Here is a 16,828-nt window from a genome sequence, read left to right as displayed (position 1 = left end):
GCTAAGGATGATATTACTCCAACAGCATCAGGAGAATTCATGTGTGGGGTTGGTTTCCAGCTCCTGGAATAATTCTGAGTTAATATATTCAGAACATCTTACTCAGACTTCCTCACTGTCACATCAAATCTTGAACATTCAGACCTTTAAGAGACCCTAGAATCATCTGCTTCCAAATTCCTCATTTTATGCACAAAGAAATCAAGCTCCAAGTGAAACTGCTTGCCCGTAATCAGATGATAAGTTGGTGCCTGAACATCCAATCCAGTTGTCTCTCTACTATACCATATTGGGACCAATATTTTGTACTTAATAGATAGCTAGTTGGCAGTTCAACAAGAAAATTCATCCAGCGTCCTCTTGGTAATGACTGCAAGATCTAAATTCAATTTCTATAAATAATTGCCAATTTTTGTTACAGTTCCTGAAGAATGCTGGACTCCAATAATCAATATTATAATAAATGAGTTCTAGCTCTTCTTTTTTGTTAACGTCTTTTTTAAGTGCTAGTGGCTAATGGAATAAAAGAGAAAAGAGACTGTAAGATTCACAAAATCGACAAACTGAATATTCCTGTTGACCATATGCTTGCTTCATAACCCCAACCCTGCCTATATTTGAAAAGGCAGTACCCTCTAACACAACACAGCTCAAGCTTTTCTGTTGCATGAATCAGACAAAATGAAGACAATGATTCAGTAGGTCAGGAGGACTTGAGATTCTGCATTTCCAGCAAGCTCCCAGGTGACAGAAGCTCCTGGTCACAGAACTGTACTCTTGTAGCACCCACAGTGATCCAGGTATCAACACCATGACAGCAAACCAGATGGCAAAGGGTAAAAGACCAGTGAGCGAGTCCCAAAAGCAGTGCTGACAGTGCAGAGCAGAACTGACCAACAAGTTAGTTACCCACTAATAAAACAATGTCCTCTGGACCTTAAGTCTACCTTATCTAGATGTCAATGTTGGAAAAGGCTCCCATGTCATCATCATTCAATGGGGATTAAGTTGCACTTACTCAGGCTCATCTCTGACAGATTAATCTGGAAGCATAAAAGGCAGGATAGGTTCTAATTCTCCGTATTAACACTCAGGAACAAGGAATAAATGAAACCAGAGCACTTTCAGTTGCTTATAAATAACTTCCCTGCCAAGTACAGGGAAATGAACTCAACCAGGAGAATGTATCCCTGAGTCCAGCTGTCTCCTTAGGTTACTGAACAAACCAAGCCATCACATCTAAAAACCTTGCTTGGAAAATAGGTTTTGTGCCAGGAGGACATTTATTCCAAAAAATCAAATGGGCAACTTAATTTCAACCTTTCTGATTAAGCAGATCCTAGCCGTTCTATGAACATGCTTCCAACCCTTCCCCAAGGGAACTGAGTGGTAACATGGAGAGCATGACCGTTTATTTGGCTTAAGGAACACATTAATTTATCTGGTTTATAGAATTTAAACATCTGACGAATGACAGTGGGGTTGATTTTATTCATCAGCTAATTGCTTTGCCACCTGGAGCTGAAGCTTTATATATGCAGCTTATAAAAGATCTGAAAAGGATCTCAATTATTCTTTAATTTGTTCCTTGAATATAAAGTAGGAAAATCTGGCTTAATCAAACATTGTCTCAATTCTACTGGGATATGTCTAGTTACCTTTTAACAAGGTAAGCTTTCATTTAATCATATGATATGATAATTCCCCACTTTCAAGCCAAGTAGCCTCTTAGTTACAATCAATTTTCCACTGAAAAAATAAACATTGTCTCTTTACTGAAATCCCAGTAGAGAAAAATAGCCCTTTTTAATGAAACTTACTGCTAATACAGCCACACTAGGAATTTCTGTGTACGAATCCATTAAACCTCCTAATTTGACATTGCTAGTAAATTGCAGAATCGAACGAGTTCCATGAACAGTTTTCTATGTGCACATGGCCATTCTTGGCACACATGGAAGAAATGGATAATAAGTACAAACACACACACTTGTGCATACACACAAACACACAGCATTACTGGAACCTATTAAATCTCACTTAATAAATGTTTTAATCAAGTTGAATTCTACAATTTATCTGAGGGAGGAAAAAAGAGGAGAAACTAGCAGTCATGCAATTTCTTTAATTGTACCAAGTAAATCTGAAATGCCAGTGTGTGATAGAAGAAGCTAGAAATCCCAAGGCAAAAAGGCAGTAACAGACAGGCAACTGGGATATCCCTTGATATTGTAGCCTTGAAATAAGCTGAAGGTTAAAACTACAATGCCATTATTTTAATGAGCCAAGATATTGTGGGTTTAAAGCCAAGTATTTGGCCACTACTGTACCAAGTTTACCTTCCTCATCTCTTAGATGCCACACAGCTAACTTCCAGGGAATGGCAGTCAGGGAGAACTGGGGGCCAGGCATTGCACAGGCTTCCTGGAAGATATCAGGTCATCAACGAGCACCTTGTCTAAGAAGAAAGGGGGTGTCCAGGGCCTAAGGCACGTGAGTGGCAGAGATACAGACAGGTGGCAAAGGACACATTGTCGTTGAGGTCAGGGACTTGAGTTCAAGGCAGAGCAGGTCCCTGATTTCCTGAAAGCAAGAGAGAACTCAAAACCCTTAGGGACTGTTCTGTGTAATGAGACAAGGAACCAAAACAAAACTCAGGCAAGGGGAAATGTCACAAGCTCCCTAATACAGACCTGAATGTAGACAACGGATCTGACCGTAAACAATAATGCAGTAAACTAAGAACTGGCACCGACAAGTTTAGAGTAAAACCAGCCCCTTTCATCATCTTCCAAAGCACCTAGAGCTGGGATGTCCTTAAAAGTAGTTTATTTGATAAATAACGTGCAGTCCAATAAAATCTTAAATGTTGGGACTGGAAGAGATCCTAAATAACATCTAATCCATTGCACCCATGGACAACATGAGTCTCCCAGATTTCTAGAGCTAGGATAGCCTAAAAGATAAGAGCTTAGACTCTAAAATCCAAACTCTAACCTATATATAACCTATATATAACTCACTAGGTGTGTTGGCTTTGGGCAGTTTTTGTGCCTCTATAAAAGGAGATAATAATCATAGTACCTGTTCCATAGGATGTTGTGAAAATTACATGAGATAATCTAGAGCCAGCAATTATAATAGTGTCTGGGGTGTATAACAACTCAATAAATGATGCCCTCTATTTTATCATCATCGTCATCATCATCACATCATCATCACTGTTATGAACTGAATGTTTTTCCCCCAGAATCTGCATGTTGAAGTCTGAACCCCTCAATGTGACTATAACTGGAGATAAAACTTTTAAAGAGATAATTAAGGTTATATGACAAAAATAGTATGGGGGTTCCTCAAAAAATTAAAATATATAGAGTTAAAGGATCCAGCAGTCCTCTTCTGGGTATATCAGCCAAAGGAAATGAAGTCACTATCTTGAAATATATCCTCCTCCATGTTCATGGCAGCAGTATTCACAACAGTCAAGACATGGAAACAACCTTTGTGTCATCAATGGATGAATGAAGAAAATGTGATATTACATACAATGGAATATTATTCAGCCCCAGTGAAGAAGCAAATCCTGCCTTTTGTGGCAACATGGAAAGATCTTGAGGGCATTATACTAATCAGCTAAGCAGAGAAAGACAAATATTGTATATTCCCACTCGTATGTGGAATCTGAAAAAGGCAAACTCAAAGAAATGAATAGAATGGTGGTTGCTATGTGCTAGGGATGGAGGGAGGGAGCTGGGAGAAATAGGATGATGTTAATCCAAGGGTACAAACTTACAATATAAGACAAATAAGTTCTGGGGATCTAATGTACAGCTTGGTGACTCTAATTAACAGAACTTCATTAAATACTTGAAAGTTGTTACGAAAGTAGCTCATAAAAGTTATCACCACACATACAAAAAATTGTAATTATGTGAGGGGACAGAAGTGTTAACTAACCTGTTGTGGTAATCACTTCAAAATTTATATGTATATCAAATCATCCCATTGTATATCTTAAACTTAGATATGTTGTATATCAGTAATGTCTCACAATAACTGGAAAATAAGTAGAACCGCGGCGGCTGCAACAGTCCGTGCAGAAGCGCGGCGGAGGGGAGCTACCCCGTGCCCAAGGTCAAGGGCGGCGACCGAGAGCGCCAGGCTGCAATGGTGCAGGAGCGGCTCCATTTGGGGGCTCCAAAGTCACTGCAGATGGTGACTGCAGCCATGGAATTAAAAGACGCTTACTCCTTGGAAGGAAAGTTATGAGCAACCTAGACAGCATATTCAAAAGCAGCGACATTACTTTGCCAACAAAGGTCCATCTAGTCAAGGCTATGGTTTTTCCAGTGGTCATGTATGGATGTGAGAGCTGGACTGTGAAGAAGGCTGAGTGCCGAAGAATTGATACTTTTGAACTGTGGTGTTGGAGAAGACTCTTGAGAGTCCCTTGGACTGCAAGGAGATCCAACCAGTCCCTTCTGAAGGAGATCGGCCCTGGGATTTCTTTGGGAGGAATGATGCTAAAGCTGAAACTCTGGTACTTTGGCCACCTTATGTGAAGAGTTGACTCATTGGAAAAGACCCTGATGCTGGGAGGGACTGGGGACAGGAGGAGAAGAGGACAACAAAGGATGAGATGGACGGATGGCATCACCAACTCGATGGACATGAGTTTGAGTGGACTCCGGCAGTTGGTGATGGACAGGGAGGCCTGGCATGCTGCAATTCATGGGGTCTCAAAGAGTCGGACACGACTGAGTGACTGAACTGAACTGGAAAATAGTTATAAACCTTTACAGATAAAAATTTTGTGCTCTCTGGAATCTGCTGCAGGTTAATTCTTGAAAGAGATTAAGGTGAGTTGATATTTTTTAAGGCAAGGTGATAGAAACATAGGAGTTGTTTTTCTATTCTTTCTGCTTTTTTAGATTTTTTAATTCAAAGCAAAATTTTAATTAAAATAGTATACTCAGTTCATTGTTAACATTACAATACTTAAAAAATAAAACAGTACAAAATTTTTAAATGTTAAATGATGTCATATGGATACACCCTAATCCATTATGACTGGTGTCCTTATTGCTAAGTCACTTCAGTCGTGTCCGACTCTGTGTGACCCCATAGACGGCAGCCCACCTGGCTCCCACGTCCCTGGGATTCTCCAGGCAAGAACACTGGAGTGGGTTGCCATTTCCTTCTCCAATGCATGAAAATGAAAGGTGAAAGTGAAGTCGCTCAGTCATGTCCAACTTAGCGACCCCATGAACTGCAGCCTACCAGGCTCCTCCATCCATGGGATTTTCCAGGCAAGAGTACTGAAGTGGGGTGCCATTTACACCAGGGAGCACACACATAGAAAAAGACCACGTGAGGATACAGCATAAGGTGACCAGCTGTAAGCCTAAGAGAGTGGTCTTAGGAGAAACCATCACTACCAAAACCTTGATCTTTCAGCCTCTAGAACAGTGAGAAATAAGTTCCTGTTGTTTAAGCCACCCAGTCTGCAATATTTGATATGATAGCTCTAATAGTCTCTATCATTGTTATCTGGGCCAAGTCACACTGCCAGCTAAAGGCAGTGGCATGAGGAGGACCCAACCTCTCTGTGCTCTTCCCATCAATTTCCCCTCCTACGTTATTGCCCCAAATTCCCTATTGGGTTTCTTATCCTAAAACACTAGTCCCTTATCCAGTTATAAGAGACTAAGATATTAGTCAAGAAAATATTGAAGTGTAAGAAACAGGAAACTCTGAAAGAAAATCAAGGGTTTCTGTCTCAAGGAAGGAAGAAAGTTCTGACGTGTATACCCTCTGTCTAGCCTGCTACAACCCAGTACGCTCAGCAGGTCCAAAGTGGCTATATTGAGGAACCCGGAAGCCAAGGGCCCCCAGGTAACAGGCTGGATCCAATGCATAGGTGATATCTCCTCACCAGAGCGGGATCATTCCAAGGAACCTGACTGGGCCTTGATCCATGACCAGACTTCAGCTCACCTCAGTGGCTGCCACAATCGTCTTGCATTTCTGCCCCACCTGAAGCACCATACATACAGGGGAAAAAACTCCAAATGGTGACAGGGCATATTTGTTCCACAAGGAGTTTTGCCTCCTTTATAAAATGAATAGATTCAGTCTTCAAGGTTTCCAATCCCATTGATTGAAAAATAGGATGTACAACCCATTTAAAATCCACCAGAGCACACAGAATGAGATGGTTGAAGAGTATCACCAACTCAATGGACATGAGTTTGTGCAAGCTCTGGGAGATAGTGAAGAACAGGGAAGCCTGACCTGCTGCAATCCATGGGGTCTCAAAGAGTTGCCCACAACTGAGCGACTAAACAACAATAACAAAGAACATACAGAATGGATAAAAAACCAGATCCTACTGCATAGCCCAGGGAGTTATATTTAATATCCTGTAATAAATCATAATGGAAAAGAATATATATATATATAACTGAATCACTTTGCTATGCAGCAGAAATTAACACAACATTTTAATGCAACTATGAAAGTGGGCTTTCCTGGAGGTTCAGATGGTAAAGAATCCACCTGTGAGGCAGGAGACCCAGGTTCGATCCCTGGCACGAAGATCCCCTGGAGAAGAGAATGGCTACCCACTCCAGTATTCTTGCCTGGAGAATCCCAAGGACAGAGAAGCCTGGTGGGCTACAGTCCATGGGGCTGCAAACAGTCAGATACAACTAACACCGTCACTTGTTTTCACTTTAAAAATTCCACCAAAAATCAACAAATGGTGCTGGTACAACTACATAATCATGTGCAAAAGAAAAAAGCTAGACCCTTACCTCACACTGTACACAAAATTTGAATTGACTCTAAATGAATCAAAGACCAAGATGTAAGTTCTAAAACTATGAAAGTTTTAGGAGAAAACATGGAGATAGAGCTTCAGAACCTCAGATTTGCCAATAGATTCTTAGATGTGACATCAAAAGTACAAGCAACAAAAAGGAAAATAGATCAATTAGGCTTCATAAAAATGAAAATCTTTGTGCATCAAAGGAGGATACTATCAAGAAAATGGAAAAGACAATTCACAGAATGGAAGAAAATATTTTCAAATCATATATCCAATAGACAGTTATGTCTAGAATATATAAAGAACCTTTACAATTCAATAAGAAAAAGACAATTCAATTTAAAAATTGGGAAAAGATTTGAGTAGACAGTTTGCTCAAGAAGATATACAAATGGCCAGTGAACACATGAAAAGATTATCAGTCTCATTAAATCAACAAGAAAATGTAAATCAATGTCACAATAAGATACCACTTCACACCTACTGGTGATAATAAAAAAATATGGACAGCAATAAGTATTGGCAAGGATGTGGAAAATTCTGAAGACTGATACACTATGGGGGGGAAGGGGTGGACAATACAATAATGTACTTTCTAAGGCAGTCTGTCAGTTCTTCAAATGCTCAAACATACAGTTACCATATGACTCAGCAATTCCATTCCTAAATATATAACCCAAGAAAAATGAAAATATATATGCACACAAATGTTGAGGCCACTATAATTCATAATAGCCAAAGGTGGAAACAACTCAAATATTCATTAACTGATGAATGGGTAAACACAACACAGCATACCCATGCCGTGGAATATAAATAAAATTAAAGATTAAATGAAATGTAAAAAGGAATGAAGTACTGATACATGCTACAAGATGAATGAGCCTTGAAAACATTGTGTAAATAGAAGAAGCCGATGACAAAACCAGATATTATATGACCCCATCTGTTTGAAATGTCCAGAATAAGTAAATCTATAGCGACAAAAAATTGATTAGTGGCTGCCTAGGGCCAGGGGGATAAGAAGTAGGGTGTGGAATTTCCTTTTGGGGTAGTGAAAATGTACTGAAATTGACTGCGATCATGGTTGTGTAACTGTGAATAAAGAGGATTGTACACTATAAATGAGAGAATTGCATGGTATGTGAATTTTATCTCAAGCTGTTCCAAAAAAAAATCCATCAGTCCTCTCAGTGTTCAGATCCCTTTTTCCCAGTATTAAACATTCCATACTTTGTACTTATTGCCCCAGGAGGTCCATTTGTGATGCACAAGTGTGCCTCTATATAGCCTTCCACCTCAAGTTCACACTTCCAGTCTTGTGCCTTTGGTCCTCCAGATTCCCTGTATAACCACAGTTCTCCTTAACATTCCTCACTAAGGAACATTTTCTTGTCCAGAATTTGATCATCTTTTCCAAGATAACTACTTGATATTTTAATCCTAGATCACAAGTCTGTTTCTAATAAAGCCAGGACGAAAAGGTTAAAGAGATCAAACTTTTATCTGCAGATCTTTTGCTCCAAGCAGACAGATGTCCCAGCTGCAGGTGGCAAATATGTTGCATGAAGAACATACAACATTTTTCTGTTTCCCTACTTTCAGATACTAGCAGTTCTGATATCCAATAATAGACTCTATTTGTGAGAATTAAAAACTAAACTGCTGGAGTGGAAGATATGTAAGCAGTCAGTAAGAAAACAGAAAATTAACCTCCCAGCCTATGCTTATAATGAACAATTTCCACACTTGCCAATGGTTAACCATTTCTAAATACTGTGCCTGTTCAAAATTATCTGTCTTTACTGAGCTTCCAGACTCGGTTATTGACTGAATTTTGTGCCAGGGGCATCTGCTCTTTAGCAGTAAACCCAATCATTGTGGTGCTGTAAAATATCCCCTTGAATACTTAGAGCAGTTGAAGTAATTCAGCCTCCCTTTGTCAGGTAGAAAAGAGGAATCAAATTAAAGCAAAAAACTAAGAAAACAGAATACGGATTTTGGCTTTTGTTATCTTCTTTCTTTCCTCTTATTTCTCTTAAACATCTCCTTGTTTCACCCCCAGAAATATAACTTCCCTGGAAAAACAATAGAGTGATTTTTCTTTAAAATGAAAAAAAGGAGACTAGAAACAAATATGCCATCTGTTAACAATGGATAATTCTGGATACTGAGAATATGCATACATTTTAATTTTCTTCATTTTAGTTTTCTGTATTTTTAATTGTTCAAAAACAACTTTTTCAATAAATAAAAATTTTTAACATATCCCATGTCTTGCAAAGCTTTGTCACACAACCCCAGTCAAGAAACTACAAATATTTCACTATAATATCCAGGCAGGCTCAGTTCAGTTCACTCACTCAATCATGTCCAACTCTTTGTGACCCCATGGACAGCACCAAGCCAGGCCTCCCTATCCATCACCAACTCCTGGAGCTTGCTCAAACTCATGTCCTTCAAGTTGGTGATGCCATCCAACCATCTCATCCGCCATCATTCTCTTCTTCTGCTTTCAATCTTTCCCAGCAACAGAGTCCTCTCCAGTGAGTAAGGTGGCCAAAGGATTGGAGTTTCAGCTTCAGCATCAGTCCTTCCAATGAATATTCAGGACTGATTTCCTTTAAGATAGACTGATTAGATCTCCTCACAGCCCAAGGGACTCTCAAGAGTCTTCTCCAATACCACAGTTCAAAAGCATCAATTCTTTGGCACTCGGCTTTCTTTATGGTCCAACTCTCACATCCATACATGACTAATGGAAAAACCATAGCTTTGACTATATGGGCCTTTGTTGGCAAAGTAATATCTCTGCTTTTTAATATGTTGTCTAGGTTGGTCATAGCTTTTCTTCCAGGGAGCAAGGGTCTTTTAATTTCATGGCTGCAGTCACCATCTGCAGTGATTTTGGAGCCCAAGAAAATAAAATATGTCACTGTTTCATTTTCCCATCTATTTGCCATGAAGTGATGGGACTTTGGCCACCTCATGTGAAGAGTTGACTCATTGGAAAAGACCCTGATGCTGGGAGGGATTGGGGGCAGGAGGAGAAGGGGACGACAGAGGATGAGATGGATGGATGGCATCACCAACTCGATGGACATGAGTTTGAGTGAATTCCAGGAGTTGGTGATGGACAGGGAGGCCTGGCGTGCTGTGATTCATGGGGTCGCAAAGAGTCGGACACAACTGAGTGACTGAACTGAACTGAACTGATGGGACTGGATGTCATGATCTTAGTTTTTTGAATGTTCAGTTGTAAGTCAACTTTTTCACTCTCCTCTTTCATTTTCATCAAGAGGCTCTTTAGTTCTTCTTCACTTTCTGCCATAAGGGTGATGTCATCTGCATATCTGAAGTTACTGATATTTCTCCCAGCAATCTTGATTCCAGCTTGTGCTTCATCCAGTCCAGCATTTCTCATGATGTACTCTGCATAGAAGTTAAATAACCAGGGTGACAGTATACAGCTTTCCCAATTTGGAACCAGTCTGTTGTTCCATGTCCAGTTCTAACTGTTGCTTCTTGACCTGCATATAGATTTCTCAAGAGGCAGGTAAGGTGGTCTGGTATTCCTGTCTCTTAAAGAATTTTCCATAGTTTGTTGTGATCTACACAGTCAAAGGCTTTGGTGTAATCAATAAAGCAGAAGTATTCTGCTTTTTCTGGAATTCTCTTGCTTTTTCTATGATACTACAGATGTTGGCAATTTGATCTCTGGTTCCTCTGCCTTTTCTAAAACCAGCTTGAACATCTGGAAGTTCATGGTTCACGTACTGCTGAAGCCTGGCTTAGAGAATTTTGAGCATTATTTTGCTAGCATGTGGGATGGGTGCTATTGTGCAGTAGTTTGAACATTCTTTGGCATTGCCTTACTTTGGATGGAATGAAAACTGACCTTTTCCAGTCCTGTGGCCACTGCTGAGTTTTCCAAATTTGCTGGCATATTGAGTGCAGCACTTTCACAGCATCATCTTCCAGGATTTGAAATAGTCAGACACGACTGAGCAACTGAACTGAACTGAACTGAACTGAACTGGAATTCCATCACCTCCACTAGGTTTGTTCGTAGTGATGCTTCCTAAGGCCCACTTGACTTCTCTTTCCAGGACGTCTGGCTCTAGGTAAGTGGTCACACCATCGTGATTATCTGGGTCCCAAATAAAGAGGAATATGGTAATTTTTCTTCAGAAATCTTTTTGCTACTTTTCAGTAGTCCCTCCTCCACCTACCATCACAGATCTGCTCTCCACTGAAGAATCTATACTCTTCCATATGAGACTCATAAATCACCCCTTTGTGAATTATTATTTTGAGATAAATATAGATTCAAAGGAAGTCATGAAGAAATACACAAGCAGGTCCTATATACCATTCACCCAACCTTCCCACATATTAACATCTTATATAACTGTTGTGCTATAATGTAATATCAAAATCAGGAAACTGATGATACAAACCATGGAGCTTATTCAGATTTCTCCACACGTTGGTGTGTGTATGTTACTCTATGCCGTTTTATCACATGTGTAGCTCAATGTAACGACCACCACAGTCAGGATACACAACTGTCCCATCACCACAAGACTCCCTTGTGTTAGCCCCTTCTTAGCCACATCCACCCCTCTCTCCTCACTCTAACCCTGCCAACTCTGGCAACCACTCTATTTCTATTTCTTTTTTTTTTTTAATGGCATCATTTCCTTGAGGGTTATGCAAGTTTTTGTGTATATGAGTAGTTCGTTTCTTTTCATTGCTGAGTAGTATTCCATAGTATAGATGTACCACAGTTTGTTTAATTATTCACCCACTGAAAGACATTTCTGTAGTTTTCAGTTTGGGGTTATTAATAAATCTTCAGTGAGCACTCCTGCCCATGTTTATGAGTGAACATAGCTTTCATTTCTCTGAAACACATGCCCAAGAGCACAAACAGTGGGTTGTATGGTAATTGCATGTTTTATTTTTAAGAAACTGCCAAACTGTCTTCAAGAGTGGTTGTATAATTGTAATTCCCACCAGCAATGTATGAGTGATCCAATATCCCCACAATCTTGCCAGCATTTGGTGTTATCACTATATTTTATTTATCACTATTTTTGTTTTATTTTAGCCATTATGGTAAGTATATAGAGACATCTCAAGTTTTTAATTTGCATTTCTAATGCCTAATGATGAACCTTTATTCATGTGCTTGACATCTGTATATCCTTTCCAGAAATGTCCATTAATGTTTTTTCCCACTTTTTAATTAGGTTGTCTGGTTTTTTATGTTGAGTTTTGAGAGTTCTTTATTTGTTCTAAATATGTCAGTTTCCTATATGTGACTTGCAAATATTTTCTCCCAGTCTGTAATTTGTCTTTTTCATTCCTAAGAACATTTCATAAAGCAAAAATTTTATTATTGAAAATGTCCAATTTATCGATTTTCCTTTTATGGATTATGCTTTTGATGTCAAGTCTGGGAACTCTTTGCCTAGTTTGAGTTCACAAGGATCTCCTCTTATTTTCTTCTAGAAGTTTTACCGTTTTATGTTTCACATTTAAATCCAATCCATGTGGAGTTAACTTTTGTATAAGGTGTAAGATTTAGCTCAATATCCTTTTTTTTTTTTGCATATGGATATCCAACTGAACCAGCAACTTTTATTGAAAGGCTATCCCATCTCCATTAGATCATTTTGGTTCCTTTTGTCAATAATTTTAATTGGGCATATTTGTGTGGATTCATTTCTAGTTTCTCCACTCAGTTCCATTGATCTGTTTTTCTATCCCTCTGCAAATACCACACTGTCCCAATTTAGTTATATAATAATTCTTAATATCAAGAAGAATAATTTTTCCCACTTTATTACTCTTCTTAAATTATTTCTGGCCATTAAAGAGCTTTTCCGTTTCTATATGAATTTTAGCACAAACTTATATATTCTACATAAGACTTTGCTAAGATTTTGGTAAGAGTTACATTAAACTATAAATCAATATAGAGAGAATTGATATCTTTATTGTGTTGAATCTTCTGATCTACAATATGGCTCTGCAAGTATTTTGATCTTCTAGCAACATTTTGTAATTTTCAACATACAAATTCTGCATGTTTTGTTAAATTTACACCTAAGCAGTTCATTTTTTGCAGCAGTTGTGCATAGTGCTGTATTTTCTTCATTGCCAGTATAAAGAAATGCAGTTGATTTTGTGTGTTGATTTTATCAAGCTTAGTTTTTAAAGGTTTTTTATAGGTTCCTTGGGATCATGTTGTCTTCAGACACAGTCTTATTTCTTCTTTTCCAATCTGTCTTCCTTTTATTTCTTGTTCTTATCTTATCACAGAGGCTAGAACTTCCAGAACTCCGTTGAACAAGAGTAGTGAGGGCAAATATCCTTGCCTTGTTTCCAGTTTTAGAGGGAAAGTACTTGGTCTTTCACCACTAAATTAGCTGTAGGATTTTTATGAGTTTTAGGAAGTTCCTATCTGTTCCTAATATGCTTAGAGTTTTTATCAGGAATAGGTATTAAATTTTGTCTAATGTTTATTCTTCCTCAATTGATAGGATGTTGGGCTAGTGGATTACATTGATTCATTTTCAAATACTCAATTATTCTTGCATACCTATAATAAATATCACTTGGTCATGGTCTATTATTCTTTTTACACAGTGTCAGATTTTATTTGCTAAATTTTTGTATATAAGTTCATAAGATATTTTGCATATAATTTTCTTTTCTTTGTGCTCTCTTTGCCTGATTTTGGAACCAGGGTAATATTCACATCATAAAATGAATTGGAAAGTATTCCTTCTTCTAATTTCTGCAGAGATTGTATAAAATTAATACTTCTTTGAATGATTAATAAAATCCTCTCAGTAAAATCATCTCAGCCTGGAGATTTCTTTTTCAGTGGCTATGTAATCACAAATTCAACTTTAAATTAATTATAGGACTACTTAAACTATCCTTTTAATCTTGGCTGAGTGTTGGTGACTTGTGTTTTTGAGAAATTGGTCAATTTCTTCTGAGTTTGGAATGTCTGACCATAAACTTGTTTGTAATAATGCCCTATTATCCTTTCAATAACTATAGGATCTGCTGTGATACCCTCTGTTTCATTCTTGTTACTGAGGACTTGTGTATTTTCTTTTTTAATTTGTTTTCTTGCTAGAGATTTATCAATTTTATTAATTTCTTTTCAATGACTAACTTTTGTTTCATTCATATTTTTCTATTTTTAATTTTATTTATTTATGCCCTTTATTATTTCATTTCTCTGCTTGCTTTGGGTCTTTTTCTAGTTCCTTGAGGTAGGAACTTTGATTACTGATTTGAGATCTTTCCTCTCTTCTAACATAAGCATCTAGTGGTTAAATCTCCCTCGTAGCACCACATCCCAAATTGTTGATATGTTATGTTTTCACTTTTATTCAATTCTACACATTTTTAAATTTTCTTTTGAGGTTTCCTCTTTGATCCATGAGTTGTTTAGAACTGTGTTGTTTAACTTCCAAGTATTTGGAACTTTTTCTGCTGCATTTGTATTATTTGTTTCAAGTTTGATTCCATTATGGTTTAATAATATAAATATTTCAATTCTTTTAAATTTTGTAGCTTGATTTATGATTCAAGATATGGTCTATCTTCTCACATATAGATATAGAGATCAAAGTAGAGGTGACTAGTGGGGAGAGGAGGGAGGGGCGACACAGGGATAGGGAAGTGGAAGATACAAAATATTGAGTGTAAGATAGGCTCAAGGATGTATTGTACAACACAGGGTCAGACACGACTTAGTGACTTTCATTTCACCCATTCAACAATAACTTCCTAGTTTCCCCTCCCCTAAGCTTCTAGCAACCACCATTCTACTTTCTTAGAAGATTCACATTTTGAGACTTTCATATTTAACCAATATTATGTTATTTGATTGGAGATCATTGATAATGCTGACAATATTCTTAACCACACTGGCAAACTGCTAGCAACTCTTATCCTTTGACCAACAAGAAACCCAGTTCAAGATCCTGCTGTTTTCCTGCAAGTCTGGGGAAGGATTTGTCCTTAAATGCACAAAGACACTCTGCCTGCAATCTGGCCTGGAGCAGGACACTCCAAGTAAAGTAACAGCATCCTGGAAAGAGCTGGAGGCAGAGGCCCTGCAGAGCTGCTCAGACATGGGAAACAACAGCCTGTCACACCTCACAGCCGCTTCCCAAGGCACCACCCATGGCTCCACTCCAGGCAAGCATAGGATTCCTGGCCTTACCACATTTTGCTCTCTGAGGCCTCAGATTTCCCCTTTATAAGGCTAATGGATGGATGTGCTGCCACAGAGAAGACCCGGGGCACCTTTACAACCCATCAGATACCACACATGTCCAAGGAAACATGAAACAGAATGCCCCTGCGTGAGATGACTGATTTATCACATATATTTTAAATAAGGCACAAAACCTACGCTAAAATAAAGTGGAACCATGGCATCCGCAGAAAAAGCACCAATCCCACCATCAGTGACAGTCTCAGCACACGGAGGCTGAGCACGGCCTCATCACACCGAGACGCTCTGTAGCGATAAGGCGCTGCTACAGTTCAGGACTGGGCCCCCACAATAAAACCAGGACTGTAATTACTATAATGACCTCCCACTGCTATTGTGTCTTTAATTAAGTCTTTATCAGTAGGCATTTGCCACTTAAACCTAACTCACTGTAACTACGGCAGCGTATCATCTACATTTTCACAAAGAATTACTGAATCATATTTCTGTCACAGAGATGAAAGGGAATATTTTCGTTCAAGTGCCATTTGCAGACAACTGTATAAAGAAGAATCAAGCTGTCCTTTAGCAGCCCTTCCTGACAAGTGAAACTCAGCGGAGAGATGCTGAGGGGTTTTTTGTATGTATGCTTTGGCTTCGCCAGTTTATTTTTAGCGCAACTCCATTCCCTGTCTACATAAACTACAGGGGGGAAAATGACACCAAATTAATAACACACTTGATTACATAAACTGTCTTGAGGTGGAAAGGGCTGAGACACTCACAGGAGGCCCAGAGACACTGAGTGAGTTGTCCCAAGTCACACAGCAGGTGACTGACCAAGGTAGGTCCACAGTGCAAACCTCCCAGCTAGACGCTCTTCCCAGGGGCCATGAGACCACCCGCGGAGCTGGAAAAACCTGTTTTACCCAGCAAAGCGCACTAGAAGTACCCTGGGCCTAAAGAGACAGCATTCCACATTCAAGTTTCCAGTCATAATCACTTCCTTACGTCAGCACTAGAGCAAATGCTCAGATGGCTTTTTGGCAGAGCCCAGCCCAGTGGGCCCAACAACCTCGTCAGAAAAAGCCGCTCCCATTCAAGGCCTTGCCATGGGTTTTAGCCAGGGCCTCAGTCTGCAGAGCTTGCCTCTCGGTGAAAGAAACCTGAGCAGACACATTGGTCCTCACTCCTCTAAGAGTACTTGGTTCACTGGGGATCCAGGGAGAGCCCCCCAGCCCACCACACCACGTCACCCCACTTACCAACAAGTCTGACTGCTCAGGCCTCTGTACCAAGGGGCCTGGCTCTGGTGGTATTATTGTTTGTGTTTTTGCCCATCACAGCAAAACCTTTTGGCTTTAAAAATCTGCTCCTCCAAAGAGCATAAATCCTTCCAGAATTGGGTAAGTGTGTTCACATCATGGAGGTGGGTGCTGAGGGGACAGCAGAGCCCCAACCCCTGAACAAAAGGAAGGAGAGGAGGAGTCCAGGGGAGCGAGGCTGAAAGGTCCCTGGGTCTGAGGGCCCCACTGTGGCAAGAGCCCCAGGGTACACAGTGGCTCTGCAGTGCCGCAGTGGGTACCAGGGGTGCTGGGGACATTCTGCTTATTTACCTGAGGGACTCTGACCAGCTGGGGAGAGGCACGGTGGCTACCGATCACCACCTTTTCCAGGGTCATCTTTGGCCACAGTGATGGTTTCTCCGCCTCCTTTTGGTTCTAATTTCATTCCAACAGAAAGCCTTG

This window comes from Oryx dammah, unplaced genomic scaffold (assembly GCF_014754425.2).
Source record: "Oryx dammah isolate SB20612 unplaced genomic scaffold, SCBI_Odam_1.1 HiC_scaffold_25, whole genome shotgun sequence".
NCBI lineage: Eukaryota > Metazoa > Chordata > Mammalia > Artiodactyla > Bovidae > Oryx > Oryx dammah.
Note: the sequence above shows the minus strand (reverse complement) of the source record.